Raw genomic sequence first — 23468 nt, 5'->3', positions numbered from 1 at the left:
TGAGACCAAGAGTTCAAAGTGAGAACAGTCAGCACACATGTTTTCCTCCAGCCAAGTGCCAGCACGAGTAGGTAGTTACAGTTTTAACCAGGACTGGGGCTCGGCCAGCCAAGTCCAGTGGGGATGAGTGTACGAGAATTCAGAATTAAAGGACAATTAGCGATGTCCGCAATGATGAAATGCAGCAGTTAAACTAGAGATGGAGGGAAATGAGGGCATGGGAGAAGATGACTGCAAGTGATGGTCAATGATTTGGAGACCTCAATAAGGTCAACAAACTTCCAGTAAGTGGTAGAATACATGAGCTAAAGGGTGGACGGAGGGGGTCAAGAATGCGTCCCGGGGGAGGACAGCCAAAGAAGCAAAAGAACAGATCATGGGAGGTGAGGAGGGGTTGAAGAACCATGAGACCAACTTTAGTTGTAAGATAAATTCATTTTGAAATTTGATAATATTTCAGTTTGCTGAGTGGACCCTCTTTTTCCAAGTTTCCCCACTCCTTCCAAAGTCTAAAATTAATAACAAAAAAAGAATGAGACACAGGCAAATTATCAGAAAAAAATTTAGTCCTATTAAGTAAGTAGTCCTGAATTTTTTTAATCTGTTAATTTTGTTTTACCCAGTAACCCAGAGTTTCCCTACAGAACCCTTTGCTCGAGTATCACACGTTGGAAAATGCTGATCTACGGCTTTTGGTTAGGAGAGCACAAAGCTCTTTGCAGAAATTATTTTATACCCTTTGGATTGACCAGTTGGTTGAAACAGACCTGCTATTTTTTTTCCCCTGAATTTCACAAAGAGTTAGAATGATTTGCCCAGTTTGTGTTGGCCTCACCAAAATGGAGAACAAAATCTAGTTTGTACATCTGAAACCAAAGAATCACTTGATAATCAAAATAGGGTTTCCACTGACTGCTAAGGAACGTCATATCTATTCAGCGATTTTCAGGGCCGGCTTCACAGACGTGTGACACAAGGGCCCGGAAAGGGACCCACACTCGGGGCTTTAATGCTCTGTGATCGGTGTTTTGAAAATTCTCAATAATTTTCTCTTTGAACGTGTTTTTGTAAGTCAAGTCTAATTAAACAACGAAGCATCAGCAGGGTTTGGAGCCTCTGTTCGTGTTCAGTCCCTCCTCCCATCACCTCCATGCCTCCCCAGAAACTGCCCCCACCCCTACCCAGTGATCTCTGCTAACCCCCGCCCCCAGAAGGAAGCTAGATACAAACACAGGGAGCGTGAAAGCCAGAGGAGCACTTAGAGTGCACCGAGTTACAGGGAGGATGCCCAAACATTCGTGAGGGTTTACGCTGACCACTGGCCTTCCCTGTGTCTGAAGGTGTGTCGTTAGATAGCAAACAGAGAACACCACGGTTGGTTGAGAGACAGAAAGACCACAAAAGAAAGAAAAAAGCTTTATTCCTGATTTTTGGACAAAAGGACCTGTAATTTCATTTTGTATCGTGCCTGCAAATGGTGAGTAACGAGCCCTGGCCATTTATTATGGATGATGATGATGGCGATGATAGCAAACAGGGGGAGGAAAAGGATAAGAAAAAAGAGAAGGAAGACCAAAAAGAATGCTTTCATCCAAAAGCTCATACTTTCATAGCACTTACTAAGTTCATGCAGTGTTTCAAGCGCTTCATACATTTTAACTTATTTAATCCTCTCAGCAATCCTTTGAGATAAGTACTCTGATGGCTCCATTTTACAGCTGAGGAGAAAGCGATGCCCAGAGAGGTTAAGTAACTGGCCTGGGGTCGCCCAGGTCGTAAACGGCAGTGCCACGATTCAAACTCGGGTCATCTCCCTCCAGAGTCTATAACTTGCCACAACTTTCCCATTTCCCCCGCTCTGGATCATACTTCAATGATACACACTGGCACCTGCCTCTTTACTAATTTTGAAGGATGTTATTTTTATAAAGAACCTTCAGAATATAAATTCAGTTTACTGATATTTGCCCTCCTGCTCATAAAACTTTCTTTATTGCTTAATTTAAGGACGGTCTTCTGCTTCAGTAACCCACCCCCAATGGAAGCGTTGATTAATCTTGACTTGGTAGTGGGAAGTGAGAGTTCTGATGTTTCAAATGTTATCTTTGCTTAAGTAGACAACGAGCATAGGCAAGCATAATTTATTCACTCACCAATAATTATGTCGGCTGAGGATATGGGCCTGCACTTGGCCTGAAACCTTAATATAGAACATTCTTCACTGTATTTCCTGAACGCTGGAACTAGGTATTTATGCGAGACATAGTCTTTATGCAAAACAGGCCATTAGGACTCAGGCGGGACCCAGAGCTGTAACACTGCAGAGAGGAAAGGAAGGCTGACGAGGAAGCCTAGGGAGCTAGACTCCTACGTGGCCAATGTTCCTGCATAAGTTTCATTCCAAACTTCTGGCTTTTATCTCTACAATCACCAGCTTCCCTGGACAGGATCCTCTGTGTTCAAGTCCCTGGATTCCCCGTTAGGGAATTTTACCCTCTTTGAGAAGAGAATCATTTCCTTATTATTCATCTACACCCTTTATAATCTAGGCTGGAGACGTGGGGTTGGTGTTACACTGAGATTACATTCAAGAAAGAAAGCCAGTTTGCAGTAAGAAGATCTAGAAAGGGGAATTATTTCCATGAGAATAAATATTAAAAAGTGCAGCTACTTTGCCAGACCCCTGCCACCCAACAACTGTTATCAATTAACGCCGTCCCTGAACACATGGGATAACACTCGAAACAGACTGTGTAAGTAAGTGAAGAAGCAAACACCAGAGGTGATCATTTCTACCTTTATGGTGCTAATCCTGCATTTGACGGGGAAATGATGAGGTCCCCCTGAGTAAGGTGGCTTGCGCAATAGTGAAGGGTGCGGTGAGACGGAGGGTTCAACTATACCCGTCTGCATCAACTCAAAACGTACACCCAGGGGGCGCCTGGCTGGCTCAGTCGGTGGAGAATGTGACTCCTGCTCTCGGGGTTGTGAGTTCAAGCCCCACACTGGATGTAGAGATGACTTAGAACAAAATCTTTTTTAAAAAATGTACACCCAGGAGCCCACGTGTAGACTGAGCACTAGAGTGGCGTTTTCATGAAGACCAGAAGGTCCAGCTTCCTCCTTATCCTTTGTTCAGAGAATGATAAAGAAAATGCTACTTACCTTCCATTAGGAATCTTGAGAATCACAGAATGAACACACTTTCACTCCTTTACCCAATACTGTCCTACAACTTACCAACACTGAGGGCTGAAAATACTCCAAGTTATGGGTAAAGGTATCCTGTGTAAATGAGTGGCATAAGTAAAGAATAAATGAGGCATGCAGGGATGATATGTAAGACACACAGCCTTTTCTGGCCTCACCAATGGGTTGTTCAGTTGTCTTTTGACCCACAGGCCTTCTATATGGACCAGGCAACACAGAAGACCTAATAACGGAGGCCATTTTCTTCCTTTTCCTCCCCTAAGGTCTTTCCCTATGGCTCCTTGCCCTTCCCAAGCTAGAGCCCCCCTGGAAGTATGCTCCAGCCCCTGGCAAAGAAACTAGAAAAGAGGGCAGGAATGAACTCACGTGCCCATCCACCAACCGAATTAGCACATTTTACATATAGAATAAGCTAGCTTCCTTCAGTTTAAATTGGTTGAAATGCCACAGATAAGAATGTCAGTCCAGATTTGGAATCTCTTGAATAATGATGTTTGGGAGGACTCTTTCGACACCTTCCATTTTTCTTCCCCACATAATCATTTCAAGGTATTATATTATCAATTGCAAAAGCCTAAGCAATTAGAGTTTCATGAACCATGGAATGTTTTCCTCTCTAGTATAGCAGCTTAGAACTTAGAATGGTATCATGTGCCTCTTCTAAGAATTCAGTATTTAACTCTGTACAATTAAATGCAGGGCATTTTGGGCACAATCCCTGGACCAGGAACTGGTCCTGCCTCTCCGTCTTTCCCACCCTGAACCTGCCCCTTAGGTCAAGCCAGGTCTTCTTCCAAGCAAGTCTGAGAAGGAGGCATTGTGGGGGGGAAAATGAGGTCCTATGGAAAGCGAATCAGGTTGAAAATATTTATATTGTTAATTATACATTTTTTGAAAAAAAAATACTACTACACTTTCAATTTAACCCACTAATCGCTCAAGGTGGGCAGTAAATGTATTTGGAAACTTAGAAGAGAATTCCACATACTCTTACAAACAGCACCTATTCATTTCTGCAACACACTCTTTTACTGGAAGGGATATTTCCAGAACATCTGCATCTTGTTTGCTAAAGCATCATTATTGCCACCTGCTCTTGAAACCAACAACTGCAGATTGGCTATATCAATAATACAACATTCATGTATCGTATTGAATCCCTCTGTGGTAATCTTAACTGAGGGAAGGAGCTTAATATCAGAGAATTTATAAAAAAGAAACAGAGGCTGTGGTAAATTGGAACCATTCCAAACTCTAAAAAAAAAAATCCTAGGGATAAATACTAGGAATGTTTGGCAGGTTTTGAAACTAGATAACTTCATTTATCTGGAAACAGTTGTCTAGAAATATTACGAATTTATTAGAAAATGCCACTGTTGCGGCATAACGGGCGAATTCCAGAAATGTATCTGAAACTTTTAGAAACTGGCTTACAGAGTCGTTAAGTAGATTCTGGTCCCAACCTTCCTCTGCTAATGGTTGACTTTGCCTTGTCACTGGAGACCAGTGTTTCAAATGCTGAATGACCGTTCACCTTGCGTGTTTGTTCGGTCCATTCTGTGGTGACCCCACGTGGGACTCAAGAAATATGAGACCCAGTCCTCCTCACGGTACTTAAAACTGAAGAGATTAGTGTGACACATATGGAACAATAATCTAAAACATACTGTACATTATTAATAAACACATATTGAAGACTTACCAATGTGCAATGCACCATGCAAAATACTTTACACACATCACCTAGTGTAATCCTTGCAATGAGACAATGAAAGAGAAGGATACTGAAGTAGATTGTGAAGCGGGCCTTCAAACCATGTCTGTCTGAAAAAGCACAGAGCTGTTGCTTTTATTTTTTTTTTAAGTTTGATTTATTTTTGAGAGAGAGAGAGAGAGAGAGAGAGAGGGATGGGGCAGAGAGAAGGGGGGATGGAGGATCCAAAGCAGGCTCTGCACAGAGAGCAGTGAGCCCGATGCAGGCCTCGAACTCATGAGCCATGAGATCGTGACCTGAGCCAAAGTCAGACACTCAACCAACTGAGCCACCCGGGCGCCCCAAAGCTGTTGCTTTTAGCAGTGCTCTCCTGCCTTCAAATGCACAGAGCACAGCATCAGCTATTGGCGCTCAGGGATTCAGAGATGCAGGAAGTCAAAGGTCTTGAGAAGATGCCTCTTCCCCTTGCCCACCAAAGTGACTGGAAGTTTTGGGTTTTGAAAATTTGAAGTTTATGGGATGTCCCAGGTGGAATAAGAGAGGAATCAGCTGTTTGCTCTTTGGCACATAGGAAACAACAGCCACAAGTCCACCTCTGATTCGAAGGCTGTCGTGGCCGTGCCGACTCTAGTCTCACGTTGGTGGGGATTTCTCCACGCCACACTCTCACAGGGCAAGGTGAACCCTGTACACAGCATTTCTCAACCTCTTCCCAGGGGATGCCAGTTTAGCGCCGCGAGACAGGGAGAAAATGAAGCAGAGCCACAGGCAACAGAAAGCAGATAATCGTCAGAAAAATACTGTCAGGGGAAGAGATGGAATGGATCTTCCAAGACGCCGGCTCTCGTTTTGTTCCTGGCAGATACCTACGTGGATGTCCTTCCCTTAAGTATGCCAGCCTCTTAAATCATGACTTATCTTCAGAAGAAAAAGTTGGCATTTTGTCATGTCGATCGTCGGCGTAACTGGGGGCCAGCCCTTTTAACAACTTGGCAAGACAAGTATTATTATCCCCATTTTACGGATCAGGATATTGAGGCTTGGAGAAGCCCCAGGCGCCCAGCTGCCTTCTACCACATGCATCCTACGCTGTGAATCAACAAGCAATTCTGAAGTATTTTTAAATGTTACCATAGCACCAGCTGCTGAAGCCACTGCGCCATACCAAGCAGCAGAAATGTCTGCTATAAAACAGTAAGCAGCTCTGCCGGTTACATACTAAGAAAGATGAAATACCCCATTTGAGTAAATCTCAAACCACATCCTGGGGACTTCCCAGGCCTTGTCGCTAAACTACAGCCAGCCTGGTGGCAGCAGTGACTCAAGACGCCCAGTGCACACAGACACATGTCAGGCTCTGTGTATTTCTAGAGCATTCATCGACTCCTGACAAAAACAATACCTGACTCCGGAGCTCCTGATTCTGATTTCTCTCTCTCTCTTTTTTTTTTTTTTCTCGCTCTTTTTCAATCCAAAGCTAAATGATAAACTATTTATTACTGACACAACCTTTCCCACCACCCCCCACCCCCCACCCCCCGCTGCCCAGCAGTCTCCCAGGAGATCCTCTGGCTCAGGTTTTCCCAGGCGTTGTCAGGCGTATCTGTGGCTCCAATAACTCCCATGTTTGTCTGCAACCGCTCCAGGCAGATGTCTGAAAATCACCCACTGACAGATTTACGTTCGTCAATCTCTGAAACACCCTCCGCCCCCACCCCCAAATCCTATCATACGTGTGGGTGAAAGTACTTGGAGGCCAAGTGCACCGGGTCCTCTCAAGTACATGCAAAGCTCGGACACGGAATTGCAATGGCATCCCGCCTGCCTGCCCTCCCCCTCCACTGCATTTCCTTATAAACCCTGGGCTCCTCAGCAACGCACGTTTCCCTGGCCTGCTTTCTTCCCAAGATCTGGAAAGACGCGGGCCTCCAGGCTTTTGAAACAAGATTAAAAGGTCTCTTTTACAGCTCTTGCGGAAAAACTCCACAGAGGAAACGTGGTTGGCAGGTAGAAAAACCGGGACCTGTCTCCTTGAAAATCACAGCTGTGTTATCTTTTTCCTCCACTGATCGCTTCCAGATTATCACTCGGGGCAGCCAGCCAATTAGCCAGTCCTCCGTGTCACAGAACCCGACTCCGGCAACAGCTCATTTCTCCACTGAAGGGAACGCGTTTGAAGATGTGTAGCCGGGCGGGCCAAGCGCGGAGCCTGGGGAAGGAAACTTGTGAGTGCGCCCTCGCCACGGCAAGTCGGCAAGTCGGCACACGAAGGGGATCGGGAGCCGGTGCAGGCAGGAAGTTTACCAAAGCCCGAGGAGGAGGCCAAACACAAAAGATTCCTTTCTGAGAGGAAAGAGGATTGAAACTGCAGGGAGACAAAATAGAAACACAGTCCGTGGGAACCGTGCACTGATGAAATCTGCTGCTGCTGGAGAACAGAACCCTTTATTCCGTGTCTCCTGCCTGCCTTTGTGAACAAGTTCTCTGCAGAGCCTGCTGGAAGCATCTTCCTCAGGATTCTTCTGGCACCTGGCCATTGCTCAGGTCTGACCTCGGGGAGCGATTCACACAAGGCAGCCACCTCTGCTTTGGATACCTGGGGTATCCAAATCTCCAGAAAGACTGGTCAGACCAAGACCCTGGCTGCTCCAAAGTCTGTTCCTTGAAGTTCTTTTACCTGGCAGCGCAGTAGGAAAGAGGCTTATGGGAGAAAGATTTGGGCCAGATTCCCTGCTCGTGGTGACAGTGCAAACAAATCGTGCATCCAGGAAGTCACTGTTTGGGCAAGAATCATCAGGATACTGACTTACACATATACCCATACCTACAACGGGCGGGACCACACTAAGCACCAAGGGCAAAGTCTCTCCTACTGATTTTAAAGGTCTCTGATCAGCAGCTCTCAAACTGCTCTGAGGGGTACCAATGTCTCACAAGGTGTTAATAGTCTTGTTATGAAAATAAGTTCCTATCACTGGAATAAGCTTAGAAAATGCTTCCTTAAACAAAGCTGAACAAGATTCATTGCTGTTGGGCTCTTCCCAGCCCTTAGCAAGATTTGCCAAATGTACTGACCATAGAGCCCTTTTAACACGATGAACTTCTTAAGATCTAATTGGACACCAGTGATGCGGGATACATAGTTTGGGAAGAACCGCTACCACTCTCTATCAAGAGATGATGGGGACCCGGGGCAATATCCCTCGTCAGGAACGGACCTTCTGGCTTTCTTTTCCCTGGGGTAGGGGTGCCACTACTCACTGACCCTTACCCCAAAATGTATGAACTCTTAGGGAGGCACCTGTTGGGCGCCAGCCTGAGTATGACGAGTGTGCCATAGATAACATCCTATTATATCTCACGACAATCGGTGGGGTGGGTATTGCTCTCCCGTTTTTGATGGGCAGTGAAAATCAGAGATGTCAAGGTCACAAAGGAGTGGTGCTTTAAAGCTCCATTCCTAGGGGTGCGTTAAATGGGTGATGGGTACTAAGGAGGGCACTTGTGATGAGCACTGGGTGCTGTGTGTAAGTGATGAATCACTACATTCTACACCTGAAACCAACATTACACTGTATGCGAACCAACTGGAACTTAAGTAAAAACTTGAAAAAGAAAAAAATAAAGCTCCATACCTAGAAGGACCAAGAGTCGCATCCTACAGTCAACAGTAAGAAATCAACCTTCTTAGCTTAGGCAAAGTGTGAAGGAAGCGGGTAAGGAGGACAGCACCATCTCGATGGGAAAAACATCCAGTTGCCTAATACATCTCCATCTTTTGAATGCAAAAGAGCACTGTAGTCTCACCTTACTATGTTTTTCCTAAAATATGTCTGACTTCATAAGGCTGTTGTACATCTAATTATTAATTAGGATTTTTTCACCAAATATGCACAAAACAACATGTGTGATCTTTCCTCATAAAGCTCTAAGATCAGCAGGATAGCCTCTCTTCAAAGGCAGCAAATATCTGCTCTTTCCTTGGAAACGTCAATAAATATATTTTCTTAAAAAGCTTCAGCTAGGGCTGAAGCTCCACTAAAAAATCAGCCCCTAATAATTCTTTTCTGAAACATTCTGCAAACTTTTATGGGGGTTGCTTTGGCAGAGCCAGTATTTTTTCAGTGGTGTCAAGGTTTTGTGCTTACCTATTCCTATTAAAATTATATATTTTTGCAGTTCCCAATAAAACTCATTGTATGGTATGCTAGAATAAATCTCGAAATCTCCCTGAAGTGCTAGAAACTTTCAGATATATGTCTATTAAGTTTTTATTTCTTGAGCAAGTTGCATGTGTGCCAAAATATGCATTTCATTGCTAGAACGGTCCTAAGTCCACAAAGCTGTGGTAGAACCACAGAGGAGCACCGAGTTGTCCGTCACTAAAAATCCATATCCATCAGGTTGGAAGTGGCCATTTCGGCCTGCCAAAGGAATTCGTGAAATGGCCACTCACCTGGGTATCTCCCACTCTTCAAACACGCCGGGCACTCAAAATAGATTTGTCCAACCTGAGTTGTTATCCCGGGAACAGAAGATCAAAATTTTTTCCCCTTAGCATGGTTTAAGGTTTTTACCATATGTCCAGAGGACCGGCACAGTCAGGTTTTTACCCTCAGAAGCGTGAGTCACAAGCCAAAGCTAATAAAAGTACTTTTTGTTAAGGCAAGGATGAATAATGTTTAACTCTACCGTCAAAGAGGCAAGACAAAGAGCCTATGGGTAGAAGGGGTAGGAAGACAGATTTCAGATTAACACCAGAAAGATCTTTCCCACAGATGGTGTCGGTGTTGCACACTCCGGAAGATGGCTGAACACGCTCGCGAGGCAGGAAGTTCTGTTTCTGGAGGTGGCCAAGCATTGTCCAGATCAGTGGTTCTCCAGGTGGGGTCCCCACACCAGCAGCATCACCATCACCTGGGTACTTGCTGGAAATGAAAATTCTCAGGCCCCACCGCAGAGCCACATATTCAGAAACGCCAGGGCTAAGATTCAACAGTCTGGGTTTTAACAAGCCCTCCAGGGGATTTTGATGCCTGCTAAAACTGGAGAAACACTGGCTAACACACCGCTTGGCAAGGATCACGCAAAGAAGATTCAACCAACAGATGAGTAATTGGACTGGATGACCAGTCAACCCTGGAGTTCTGGTAGTCTAATAAGGTTCTTTGGCCTGAATTATTTCCTTTTTGGAAATAAGGAACCAATGGCCTATCAACACTTACTTAGGCTTCACCCCTGGGCAACACTCTGAATTATGTAAAGAAACCAAAATAAATTATCACAACTGTTGTAAATCCTGACACTCAAATCTCCTGAAGAGCTTGAAAAAATAATACTAATACCTGGCCACCCAGAGTCTCTGGAGATGGGGTCCTAGGCCTACTTTTTACCAGGTGCTTTCACATCAAGTATCTCTCTTAGTCTCCACAATAATCCTATCTTCACAACAATTTTATGAGATAGGTATTAACTGCCATCCCCAGTTTTACAGATGGAACCTGAGGCTTACGGTGGTTGAGTGACTCATCCAAGTTCACGGAGCCAGGAAATGCCTGAAGTGAGATTCAAACCCAAGTCTCAAGATCCGTGTTCGTTCTCCGCCACCCACTTTCCTTCTCCTTTCCACGTCTGAGACTTTCTGGGTGCATGGCTCCCCAAGCCGCTGTGCTCCCTCCTGGTGGCAGGTCTGGTGACAGCAGCCCTCCGGCTCTATGAAATCTTGTGAAATCTCGGCAGTGGGTGTGGTCTTCTCTCACAAAGTTGCTTTCCGTTGGCCGCCTGCAAACCCACCCTCCTGAGCAAACCCAGAAGCTACCTTTGAGCTGGGCTATGAGGGCAACCAGAAGCCAGCTGGGAACTGGTGACTAAAACTCTACTCTTCTATGAATTCGCTAAATATTTTCATTCACGGAAATGAAAATGACCTTATGCGAGGAGCACGTTAAGTTGGTAACAGCCAATGAGTCTGAATTCACCAATCAGGTATTTCCCAGCTCTAAAGAGGGCCTCTCTGTTAAGGAGAGGAGCAAAGGGGCGCAGAGCACAGGGCCCTTCCAAGGAGGACTTTGAAGGAGGTAGGAAGACAAAGGTAACAGCTAAGAGCCATTGGGAAGTATGAGGGGCCTGAGAGACAGGGCCACACGAGCAGAGAAACTATCACTGAAAAGGGCAGGATGAGGACCACACAGACCGTGTCCACCGCCTGAGGACTTCGCTGAGGTCCCGGTCAGTCACTCCACGTTCTGGTTGTGTTAGTCAGAGCCTTTCACTGCAAACAACCAAAGTCCAGAGAGGTGATATAACTTGCCCAAGATCACACTGGCCAGGCATCGGGAGAGCCAGCACCAGCTCCCCGGCTCCCTGACTTCCTGCTTTTCTCAAGGAATGTGCCTGAACGGGGGACGAAAGCAAAGTCAGTGAGAAACTGAGGAAAATTAGGGAGAGAGACACCAGTTACATCAGTGGCTACACTAATTTGCTGGAGTGAAATATAAAGTACATTCTACGTGACCCAAGTTTTCTTAAAGGCAAAAGGAAGACGGCTCCAAGGGTCTGTTTCTGATCACTGTTCCACAAAACAGGTGACCGGGGGACAATGGGGATGTGTTTTCAAAGCACTGAACACGACTTTAACAGCTCAGTTCCCTTTGGTTTCAATGATGTGGCCACAGCTAAAATTGCCTACTTCTTTGAAAACAGATCCTCCTGGCCCAAGAGTCCATGAAAAAGGACCTGAGAGAGAGAAACGGTACCTGCCTTCCTGAGGTGGGAAGCCAGCTGAGGGGTGCCTGGTCACAACTGCTGTCTGCACTGGCCTCTTAAATGCTGCCCAGACTCACCCTGTCTGGTCTCAAAAGAACACTTTTTGTCTGAATTTAAAAAATCTGTTCTTGGAGCGCCTGGCTGGCTCGGTCGGAAGAACATGGAACTCTTGATCTCAGGGTCATGAGTTCAAGCCCCACTTCGATGTAGAGATTACACGTAAATAAAACTTTAAAAATAAATGATAAACAAACAAATAAATAAATAATCCATTCTTTAAAAGAGATTAAAGAAACAACCAAATGTCACACGTGGATCCTAACTGAAACAAAACAATACTGAACAGATGTTTTTGAGATGATTGGGAAAATTGTACTATGGTCTGAATTTTACATGACATAAAGCTCTTTTTTTTTTTAATGTATTAATCCATGGTAATTCTTTTTTTTCTTTTTAACTGTTCATATATTTCAGAACATTGAAGTATGCAGAGGCAAAAGACATGATGTCAGTGTTTTTAAAATAATTCAACCAAAAAGAGAGGAGGGGGGAAGGAATAGATGAAGTTAATGTGGTAAGATTTTAACAATTGGGTAAACACACTTTTGTGTATGTTTGAAATTTTATAATTAAAAACTCCTTATACAAACATATATACGCGTGTGTCTGTGTGTGTGTGTATACATATATATATATATACACACTATATATACATATATATATCTGTATATACACAGATATATATACATATATATCTGCTCTTGCAATTACTCCTGAGAGCAAAATTTATGTCAACCTTTTAAAGTTTCATATCTTAAAAGAATATTAGATCCTGTCCAGTTCATTCCATAGATCCTGCTTCCCAGATGAGGGATATGAGACCCCCCAAAGCTCTTCCAGCTCTTTAGTGGTTCAGCCAAGACAAGGTTGGTTCTCTAGACCCTCGGGCCAGAGCTCCTATGCCCAACAGCCACCAAAAAGTGTAAACATATTGCTTGTATTATAAACTCTCAGCCAAGGTACCTCACTGATTATTTTATAGAAGTGAATCCGGTCAAGGAACAAAGGAACACCTCCTTTGCTCATTCCAAGTATATTTCTGCATAAAATGATTCTCTTCCATTCTCTCCAGCTTGCCCCCCACCACTCTCTCTTCCATTCTTTTCCCATCCCCCAGCCTCCTCCCCCATAGTCCAGCCTCTTTGCATCCTTTGCTGCTTTTGAGCTCAAGCTACATGTTGAGACATCTGTGTCCACCCTCCAATGTTAGCTCTTTCTGCCGAAATCCGGCTGAGTTTCAAAGCCCAGACAAATTCAGCTATCTCCATGAAGTCTCTGTCTCCCATCTCTGGACACTGCCAGCCCTTAGTCTCGGCCTCTGTACGGCCCTTGTCACCTTCCTCCTTTGGGATTAGGCACATGTACGTCCTACTCTTTCAATGGTCTGCATATGGAGACTGCAGTGGCAGAATCAGCAGGGAAAATAGGGAACCAGGACCAAAGAGGCCCAATATAGAGCCAGAAGCTGTCACCAGGGATATGGCTGGCTCTGGAAATGAGGGAGAGAGGTAAAGTTTTGAGCCAAAATCTCAATGTGCTTTCCAGTGGGTATGAAGGAAGCCTATGCTTTTCCTGGCTGGGAGAAGCAGGATTTAAAAGGACCCAACCTCGGGGCTGGTGGCCTCTCCTGACATTGGCAAAATCAATCAGACAGCTCAATAATTTGGTGGCAAGGCAACACCAACCAGGGCCTCAAACTGGGAAACTGGTGAAGGTTAAGCAAGATGTCAGCCAAGGCCTGGGATCGAGGATAAGCCTGTCCCCCAGCAGAGGAAAACAGGCATGTACCAAGGGCACAAGCCAGAAAACCAGGCAAACCAGCTGGACATGTGTGGTGGGATCAGGAGAAAAGAGGATGCCTGGAGGCTAAGGCTCTATGGGCTGGAGTCCCGGGCTTATTAATGCTGCTCGTATTTATTGAGCACATATGCTGAGCCAAATGCTAGGTATACAGGGGTATATTAGTCAGTGTTCTCCAGAGAAACAGAACCAATAGGATGTCTGTGTGTGTGTGTGTGTGTGTGTGTGTGTGTATACAGAGAGAGACAGAGACAGAGAGACAGAGAGAGATTTACTATAAGAAATTGGCTCAGGGGCACCCAGGTGTCTCAGTCAGTTAAGTATCCGACTCTTGATTTTGGCTCAGGTCATGATCTCACAGTTTCTGAGTTCAAGCCCCGCATCGGGCTCTGTGCTGACGTATGGAGCCTGCTTGGGATTCTCTCTCTCTCTCTCTCTCTCTCTCTCTCTCTCGGCCCCTCCCCTTCTTGCTCTCTCTGTTTCTCAAAAGTAAATAAATAAACTTAAAGAAATTTTTTTTAATAAATAGATAGGTTCACACAACTATGGAGGTTGGTAAATCTAAAGTGTCCAGGGTGAGGCCGGCAGGCTGGAGACTCAAGAGAACTGATATTCCAACTTGAGGGTAAAGGCAGTCTGCTGTGACCCTCTCTTGCTCAGAGTTCTGTTGTTGTCGGGCTATTCGGGCCTTCAACTGATTAGTTGAGGCCCACCCCTCCAACTACGGAGGGCAATTTGTTTTGCTCAAAGTCCACGGATTTAAATGTTAATCTCACCTAAAAACACACCCTCAAAGAAACACTCAGAGCAATGTTTGGCCAAGTGTCCGATGGCATACCCAAGACGACACACAAAATTAGGCATCGCAAGTGGTCAACAGAAGAAGTCTCAACCACCTGCAGGAGCTAGAAGACTAGCAAAAGGCCTCATACCTGGATGATGATGCAGGTCCCGATAGACTTCGGCCACGGTCAGGAGAGAACTGGCCCAGAAGCTGGTAGGGGGGAGCCAGATGGGGCTGTGCTGGTACCTGGCAAGGAACAGACAGTTTTGTAAGCTCTTCGAAGGGAGGGGCCGGCAGGAAGAGTGATGCCACCCGCCAGCTCCACCGTTAAGGAGTTCAGATCAGTTTCTTCACCTCTCTGTACCTCAGGCTTCTCCTCTGTAAGATGGGGACAGCAGGAATACCTAAATCAAATTAGGTGATACCTGAATTCAGCGAGTTAAATATTTGTAAAGCACAAAAATACGTGTAAAGCCCGGCTGGTTACCGGCTTTGCAAGCACCACAGCAGCTTCTATATTGTGTTCTACCTCATCGGTACTTCAGAAAATTCCAATTGTAATGGTTTTCTTCAAAGAGTGCAAAATAAGAAGGAACTAGGGGTGCCTGGCTGGCCCAGTCATTAGAGCATGTGACTCTTGGTCTCAGGGTCCAAGCCCCATGCTGGGCGTAGAGAGCTCACTTAAAAATACAATTAAAAAGGGGCGCCTGGGTGGCTCAGTCGGTTAAGCGTCTGACTTTGGCTCAGGTCATGATCTCGCGGTCTATGAGTTCGAGCCCCGCGTCAGGCTCTGGGCTGATGGCTGGGAGCCTGGAGCCTGTTTCGGATTCTGTGTCTCCCTCTCTCTCTGCCCCTCACCTGCTCATGCTCTGTCTCTCTCTGTCTCAAAAATAAATAAAAACATTAAAAAAAATTTAAAAAAAATACAATTAAAAGATTTTTAAAAGAAGGAACTCAGGGGCACCTGGGTGGCTCAGGCGGTTGAGCGTGCGACTTCAGCTCAGGTCATGATCTTGCGGTTCTGTGAGTTCAAGCCCTGCATCGGGCTCTCTGCTGTCAGTGCAGAGCCCGCTCTGGGTCCTCTGTTCCCCTCTCTCTCTGCCCCTCGCCTACTCTCACTCTCTCAAAAATAAGCAAATAAACATTTTTTTAATACAATAAAAAATAAAGAAGAACTAAACCATGTAAAGACTCTTACACGTCAGTCCCATGTTTTTAAAAAGGCAAATCTACTTACGTTACCTAATTAAGACCCTTCTACGATTTCCGGTTGCCTTAGGAAACAGATCCAAATCCCTTCCAAGGCCACTAAGGCCTGCCTGAATTGCCCTGGGCATGTGTCTATCTACTCACCTCCTATCTCTCTCCTCCAGGATCCTCAGGCTCCAATCATACCAGGTTTCTCTAGGCTCCCTGAACTGCCGTCAGCACCACTGCAGGGATCTTCCCTATGCCTGGAACAGCCCCCTTTGGGCCCCGTCCAGCTTACTGGCCAACTCCCACCCATCATTCGGGGCTCAGTTTAAGGAAAAGTACCCCTAAGACTAAGTTAACTCCTCCATCATGCGCTCCCATAGGCCTGCTTTCCTCTGTGTACTAGCTGATATATTTGGAATCAGGTGCTCAATCACTGTCTGATTTTCTCCATAAGATCAGGGACTAGGTTTGTATCCTTCACAGCTGAACCCTGGGGACCCAGCACCGTGCCAGGCACACAGGGCTCAACAAATACGTGAAGAGACTTTAATAAATCTGGAGATGACAGATTTCAGCTTTCAGCCAAGTCCACCTGATGTGCAGCAGTCCTGAAACACCAGGCTGAGAAGGACTCTGAAGTTACATCATAGCTAACTGTGACACGTCTGCCATGACTGAGGGGGTCTGGGGGACAAGCAAGGGCATCCGACATCCACCTCTTTATCTGCAAAGACTTTATACCTCATGCAACACCGCTTTGGGTTTAATAGTAAACAATAAAGTTTAAAGACAAAGTACAAGGGTGGCTCAGATCTGAATAGGCAAACCTTCAGAACTACATTTATGCTACAAGAACAAGGAAGCCAAAATATTGCTATCTATCAGATGCCAATTTCAATCATCGTTCTCACATCGTGTGGTATTCACAAATCCCTTTGCATGACTATAAAATTCTATCTGCATGTACTGACACCAATTTTCTTTCACCTCCCTTTTAGAATCGTGTGCCACTGGGGAGCAAGAAAGACTTCTGATTTGGGAGTTTGCCCCGGGGGACACCAACTCACTCAGGAATGAGCTATATCAGTAAATGATAACTATTACAGCTCATATTCAGCTTGACAGTTGGGTTTCTGCTGATTGTGGACAGAAACAGCAACTGTTACGATGAATGACACTTTGGCTGCCTGCAGCCAGAGCCAGGAGAGAGTCTGGCTCTCTAAAACAGGAGGCACGAAGACATCACATAGGAACAGTCACCGCAGCACTGGCTGCAGAAATGAAAAACGGCAATTACCTGCGCTGCCATGAGCACCGGAATGACTAAATAAAAGCACATGATAGAAAAGAATGATCCCGTTTTTAAAAAAAAATCAAATCTGGGCATGTCATGTACACTTACACACACACACACACAATGTGTTGGATATGTAGACAAATACCTAAATGGATTCCCATATAACATAACAATAATTGCGACTTTTGGGGAGGCATCACATACTTCTGTTATCATTTGAATTAGTTGACAAGGCAATATATTATCAATCAATCAACCAATAAGTACATCAAGGAAGGAACGAATGAATAATGGTTCTGTCCCCAGTTCCAGTGCGTGGGGGTAGTTTTCCCACACCTGCAAGCAATTCTCTGATACCAGCTGGGTGTCCTACAATTCAACTCAATTCTGACACTATCAACCTGGAGATAGTATCAGATCCCACAGGTTAAGGACTCCGTCCCACAAGACTGCCCCTCCCCTTTCACTTGACAATAGCAAATCCAGGTTGTTGCAGGTACTTCTGACCCACTGGCTATAGAGCAAAGGTTCCAACAATGCCTCTCCTTGAATTTAATCACTCTCTTAGAGTGACTCACAGAACTTCAAGAAACATTTTACTTACTAGATTCCCAGTTTATTATAAGAGGATACGACTCAGGAAGAGCCAGGGAGAAGAGATACACAGGGCAAGGTATGGGGGAAGGACACTGAGTTTCCATGCTCTAAGCATGCCATCCTCCCCAAATCTCCGTGAGTTCATCCACCTGGAACTTCTCAGAACCCCATCCGCTTGGGTTTTATGGAAGCTTTATCACCTAAGCAGGCATTGATTAAATCATTGGCCGTTGGTGACTGAATTCAATCTAAACCTCTAACTACGAGGTTGGCCCCCTGGCAACCGGACCCCATCCTTAGGCGACCTAAGGAGTTTCCGAAATTAACATAACAAAAGACATTTGGATCACTTTCATCATTTAAGAAACTCCAAAAGTTTTAGCCAGAAACAGGTGTGTATTTCTTAAAAATCACAGTATCACATAAAAAAGTCAGCTAACATAAAATAATTAAGTTGTGTAAAATAAGTCAAGAGTTGATAGTCACCATAAAGGCTAATGCTAAGGAAGCCAAGACAGGCTGGGAAAGCATTGCTACTGGAGATCTAAATGGATGAGTCACCATCCATTCAATTCAATGAAGCCACCTCAGGAGTCCTCAAAGTGTCAGCACATTCCTTCCTATGGGCACACCCCTCACTGTGTCACACCAGGAAAGCCCAAAGGGAAGACAGCACTGTCCCAACTGCTGGGGCAGAGCTAAGGAGAAAGTCCCCAGGGTTTGGAGAAAGTCCCCAGGGAGAAACCTGTAATTCTGACAGTTGTCCTGATGTTGAGGGAAATAAAAGGTTGTCCTCCAGACCTTGGTCAGTAGTGGGAAGCAGGTTTTCCCGGGATGTTGTCTAAGGAGACTCAGAGAAGAAGAAAGAGCAAAAGCCTGGAGAAGAGATGCCAAAAAGCCCGGGGATCAGAAGACCACAGTGTCGCTTCAGAATTGCGTTCCAACACGAAGAAGAGCAGGAGAGGCTATGAGAGTGAATTATAAGAGAAGTCGACTTGAACTTCACTGCAAGAATGATGCTAAATATTCCAGGTTATAATTTAGGATGAGATTGGCAGCTCATAGCTCTGTAACTTAGAATAGGACTGGCAAAGAGAAACTTTTTTTAAAAGCTGTATTTTTTCCTAATTATGTAATTTGACAAGCATGTTACAAGTTTGGGAAATATGAAAAAGTCTCAATGAAGAAACTCATGCATAAATATGCTCTGAAATAATCACGGTGCACACCTGGGTGCATATGCTTTCAGCCTTTTATTTCTACAAATGTTACATGTTTTTATCACAAAAACAAAATCGCACAGTATTTCCTGTCTTACAGCCTGGTTTTTTTCTGCACTTAGTAGTATATCTTGAAAATTTTTCCATTCAAAGGAAGCTTCCACGATGTGAGTTTTAATAACTATACAATATTCCATGGTATGGGCGTATTATAATTTATCCACTAGCCACCCCCCCCCCCATTATTGGACATTTATATTGTTTCTTTTTTTTTAATTTATAAATAACAATATTTGCTCATGCCTCTCATTTTCTCTTTTTTTTAAATCTGGTTAATGTTTATTTTTGAGAGAGAGAGAGAGAGACAGAGCAAGAGCAGGAGAGGGGCAGAGAGAGCGAGACACAGAATCCGAAGCAGGCTCCAGGCTCTGAGCTGTCTGCGCAGAGCCTAACCAGGGGCTGGAACCCACAAACCCGGGGATCATGACCTGAGCCGAATTGGGATGCTTAACCGACGGAGCCACCCAGGTGCCCCAGGCCTTTCCTTTTCTTAGAGATCTCCTAGGTGAAAGCGACATGAACAAATTTGCAGTTTTCCCTAACCATTGCCAGGCTGCACTTCTGAAAAGAACCAACAGACGCTCCTACCAGCAGAGTAGGAAACTGCTTTCTTTCCTTATTTCCACACTCCCCAGAACTGGCAGGAAGGAGGAATGGGAGGGAGAGAGGAGAAGCAGAGCAATTTACAGGGGGGTAGATAACTTGTTTACACAGTCATTGCTTTGCTTACTCATGCAGTTGAGCCTTTTTCCACATACTGGTCATGACATGGATTCTCGCAAGTCCTCTAGTCCTGTGAGTGTATGCTTGGGACAGACAGTTTCATGCCTGGTGGGAAACAGTTTCTGCCTAAAACGCAACCAGAGACTAAGGAGTGGAGAACCCCGCGCATGCGTCCTCCACAGGCGCGAACTTAACAGAGACCGATTTCCGCGTGATTTACGGAAGACTGGGACTTATCTCCTAGCCAATGAACGTCTGAGCTTTCCCAGTCCTCTAGCCAATGAACTTCCTGCCTGGGCTGTGGCGGGACTTGCACGTCTTTGAGCTCCTAACGCGGAAAAAGAGCCGCTCCAAACCCTCAGTGCCTGGCAGGAGCTTGCTACAACTTGCGTGTCAATTCCTCTGCTCTTCCTGAATCAGTGACATTTCTGGTCGTTCAAACTTGTCCTATTATTTCTCTATTTCTGTTGACAATGGTTAAGCCATGATCGTCTATGCTCTGGTGACAAAACAAAATTATTAGACCCCCCCCCCCACCTTTTTTCTTTCCCTGAAACTGGTATGAAAGAATTTCAAAATGGTACCGGAGGATATGAAATTGAGAATCTCACGCACGCACCCTCTGGAACACAACACTTAAGAACTGAAGAGACTGATTTCCCGTAAATGCGTGACTTACAGAAAACCAAAATCTACCTCCAGACCAATGAACCTCGGCCAAGAACCTCTCCTAGTCCTCAAACCAATGGACTTACTACTTGGCCTCTAGCTGGACGCCTCCGCCCTCTTTGCACTCCTTGTTCAGCAAATACAGCCTCAGCGGAGTCGTCTTTAGCTTGCGCCAGTTTGCATTTTCTGAATTGCAATTCTTCTGCTATTCGAGAACAAACCCATTTTCCGGTAATTCAGACTTTCCTTAGTTTACCTCTTTATTTAGGCTGACACTGGGATCGCATCTTTAATAGAAGACTTTTAGATAAAGAAAACAGGATGAAGACCTGTGTTTATTCTTGCTATCCTTAGGTACTTTAATAACAATGTTTAATTTGTACATTTGAGCTGAATTATAGCATTTTGAATGCCAGTATTGGACTTATTAAAAAGCAGCTGTTCTTTTGAGCTATTTATTCGCTTATTAACAAGATTGCCTGATTTTATATTAAAACTATATTTATTTTATTTCACTTTTATTGCCAATGTAAATTAAATGGGTATTTTTCTTTGCATTTATTTAAACTTTATTTTTGAACACTTGTGCATAAAATAGTATAAAATCCAGTTAACATTAATCAGGTCCACATTTCTCAAATTCTTATTTGCAATAGCATTAACTTAAATATGTATATATATATGTGTGTGTATATTTTGGATTGTTTCCATAACGTTTTAGAAAGCGAGAAATTGGCCACAGGGAGACAAAACTGGTTATTTATATCAATCCTATTCTTTTACTGACTCATAGAAGTTCCAACACGATATACAATTCCTATTCATCTTCAACAACGATGCAAATATTTGTGTTTAAACAGCCTAATCAGAAGGCACATATACATTTATTAGGTGTTCGTATATTTTTACATACGGCAAAGTTAGGAAACCAAAAAGAACAGTCCCTCTACATTAAAATGCTTGAGCGTTAACTTGATAAAGGCTGAATCATTCCTCCTCTTGATTTATTGTTATAGCATTTTTAAAGAATGTTTTATTACTTCTTTCTTGTAGTAAAATGAAACTGTAATCATACGTTACTTTGTTTTTCTATTGGGTTTTAGTTAACTGTGCCAAGATGTAAGTGAGGGCCCAAGTTCTCAACTGACCTCAAAAATTATGCCTATGAATTGGACAGATCAACCATTGCATTTTCAAGGGCCGACAGCACTTACCCAAATAAATAAGGTTCATATAGGTCTGCTTTCTAAACATATATTGTACAAACATTTGGAATTAGACAGGCTGTAAATAGTACAACATTAGGACTAGCAAATTAGAGCTCTGCTCTGAGTTTTTTTGTTTTTTGGTTTTTTTTTTTTTAATCGGTAAGAGAAGGTGGAGAACAGCTCTATATTCTGCCATCATCCATGAAACAGCATAACAACATTCCCTGTCTTTCAAGTTTGATTTTTATAGTAATTTAATCACCATAATTGGTGGGCAAGGAAGAGCTGATCTCTATAATTCTTGTGGGTCCAAAGCCAAACAGATGTGGCTTTCTGTTCTCTTAATGTGATTTTCCACATTGGTCTTTAAAGGTGGTGCTTCAGAACCTTATTTCTATGCTGAAGAGAGGGCTGGCTGTCCATAGAAGTGAGAGGTTGTGCCCCAGGGGCCCAACAGACTCTTTAGCAGGACATTCAAGGCCCTTCCCTTGTCTCTGTCTTAGCCCACTCCACGTAATTCCCAGCTATATGAGACTTTGGAAGATGCATGAAAATTTTCTGGCTCTCAGTTTCTTCATCCATAAAATAAGGGGATTGGATTCAACATCTAAGATCTCTGCCAACTCTAAATGCTGTGAAGTTGTTATATTAAAATCCCATGGTTTCAATAATTATACTTGGATTTTTTTAAGTAAACATAACAAAAATGCATTAAGTTCATTGTACATTTTAGCCTTAATATGTATGAATTACTCAAAGGAAGACAGATTTTTAACTTGTGATATTCACTAAAGAGAATCATACATGACATATGTGTTTCTAAAATTGGGGCGCCTGGGTGGCTCAGTCGGTTAAGCATCCGACTTCGGCTCAGGTCGTGATCTCACAGTCCATGAGTTGGAGCCCCGCGTCAGGCTCTGTGCTGACAGCTCGGAGCCTGGAGCCTGCTTCAGATTCTGTGTTTCCCTCTTTCTGACTCTCCCCCGTTCATGCTCTGTCTTTCTCTGTCTCAAAAATAAATAAACATTAAAAAAAATTTTTTTAATAATTTGACGTTAGTATTTCTTCACAGTAGAAGCTAGAAATTAACCCCCCAAACCCTCAAATTATTAATGAAATGCTTAATGTAATGTGAAATAAGCATCTTTTTAAATTTGCCACTTCAAAACTGGAGTATTAATATTTTAATGTGGTATTTAGGAGTACTGAAATTTCTCACTTCATTTAGCTTAGATAATTTTCATCTTAACATATCACATTTTAGCTTAAATAATATACCACATTTATTATAAAAGAAATTAAATTTTCTAAAATTCAAATATTCTAAAATATTTCTAAATTCAAATATTCTTTGAGTTAATCCATTTATTAAATTTCCTACCTAGTCCCATTATTGTTTTCTAAAGCAATTTCAAAAAAACGTTACATCAAAGATCTAACTCCATTTAGTCACTTTTCCTAGTTAGCAAACCTCCAAGGGATTTTTTTTTTTCCCAAGGTTGTTTTAAAAGTAAACAACAGATGCAAAAAATATTTTTTAAACCTTGTTGAGGAGTGATTGTCAAATATAATTATATATATTTAAAGGGTAAACATGATGATTTGATATACACACCTTGTAGAATGATTATCAAGGTCAAGATGATTAGCACATTTATCACTGTATATAGTTCACATAGTTGCCTCATTTTTTTTTAAGAAATTGTTTCTTGGGGCACCTGGGTGGCTTAATCGGTTAAGCATCCAACTTGGGCTCAGGTCATGATCTCACAGTTTGTGGGTCCGAGCACTGCATCAGGCTCTGCACTGACAGCTCAGAGCCTGGAGCCTGCTTCAGATTCTGTATCTCTCTCTCTGCCCCTCCCCTGCTCTCGCTCTCTCTCTTAAAAATAAATAAACAGGGGCGCCTGGGTGGCTCAGTCGGTTGAGCGTCCGACTTCAGCTCAGGTCACGATCTCACGGACCGTGAGTTCGAGCCCCGCGTCAGGCTCTGGGCTGATGGCTCAGAGCCTGGAGCCTGCTTCCAGTTCTGTGTCTCCCTCTCTCTCTGCCCCTCCCCCGTTCATGCTCTGTCTCTCTCTGTCTCAAAAATAAATAAACGTTAAAAAAAAAAATTTAAAAAAAAAATAAATAAATAAATAAACATTAAAAAAGAAAGAAAGAG

At 43.8% G+C, this 23468-nt stretch overlaps 1 protein-coding gene across 7 annotated transcripts in view; it reads right to left on the bottom strand.

The window, feature by feature from the left end:
• CREB5 (cAMP responsive element binding protein 5) overlaps positions 1–19633 on the bottom strand; it is a 482366-nt gene extending 462733 nt beyond the window's left edge. For 5 of the 7 annotated variants that reach the window (XM_042920962.1, XM_042920972.1, XM_042920987.1 and 2 more), the window contains exons 1-2: positions 17432–17574; positions 14482–14579 (exon numbers count right to left, since the gene is read on the bottom strand). The gene's annotated coding sequence lies outside the window, so the exon portion shown is untranslated. Of the gene's footprint in view, positions 1–14481; positions 14580–15686; positions 15764–17431; positions 17575–19434 lie in introns of those variants that run through there. The other 2 variants (XM_042920979.1, XM_042920994.1) reach the window with 2 other exon arrangements.
• Positions 19634–23468: the final 3835 nt, after the last annotated feature.

The sequence above is a fragment of the Panthera leo genome, chromosome A2 (genome assembly GCF_018350215.1).
Source record: "Panthera leo isolate Ple1 chromosome A2, P.leo_Ple1_pat1.1, whole genome shotgun sequence".
In the NCBI taxonomy this organism is placed as follows: domain Eukaryota; kingdom Metazoa; phylum Chordata; class Mammalia; order Carnivora; family Felidae; genus Panthera; species Panthera leo.
Note: the sequence above shows the minus strand (reverse complement) of the source record. Positions and strands in the feature narration are given on the sequence as shown.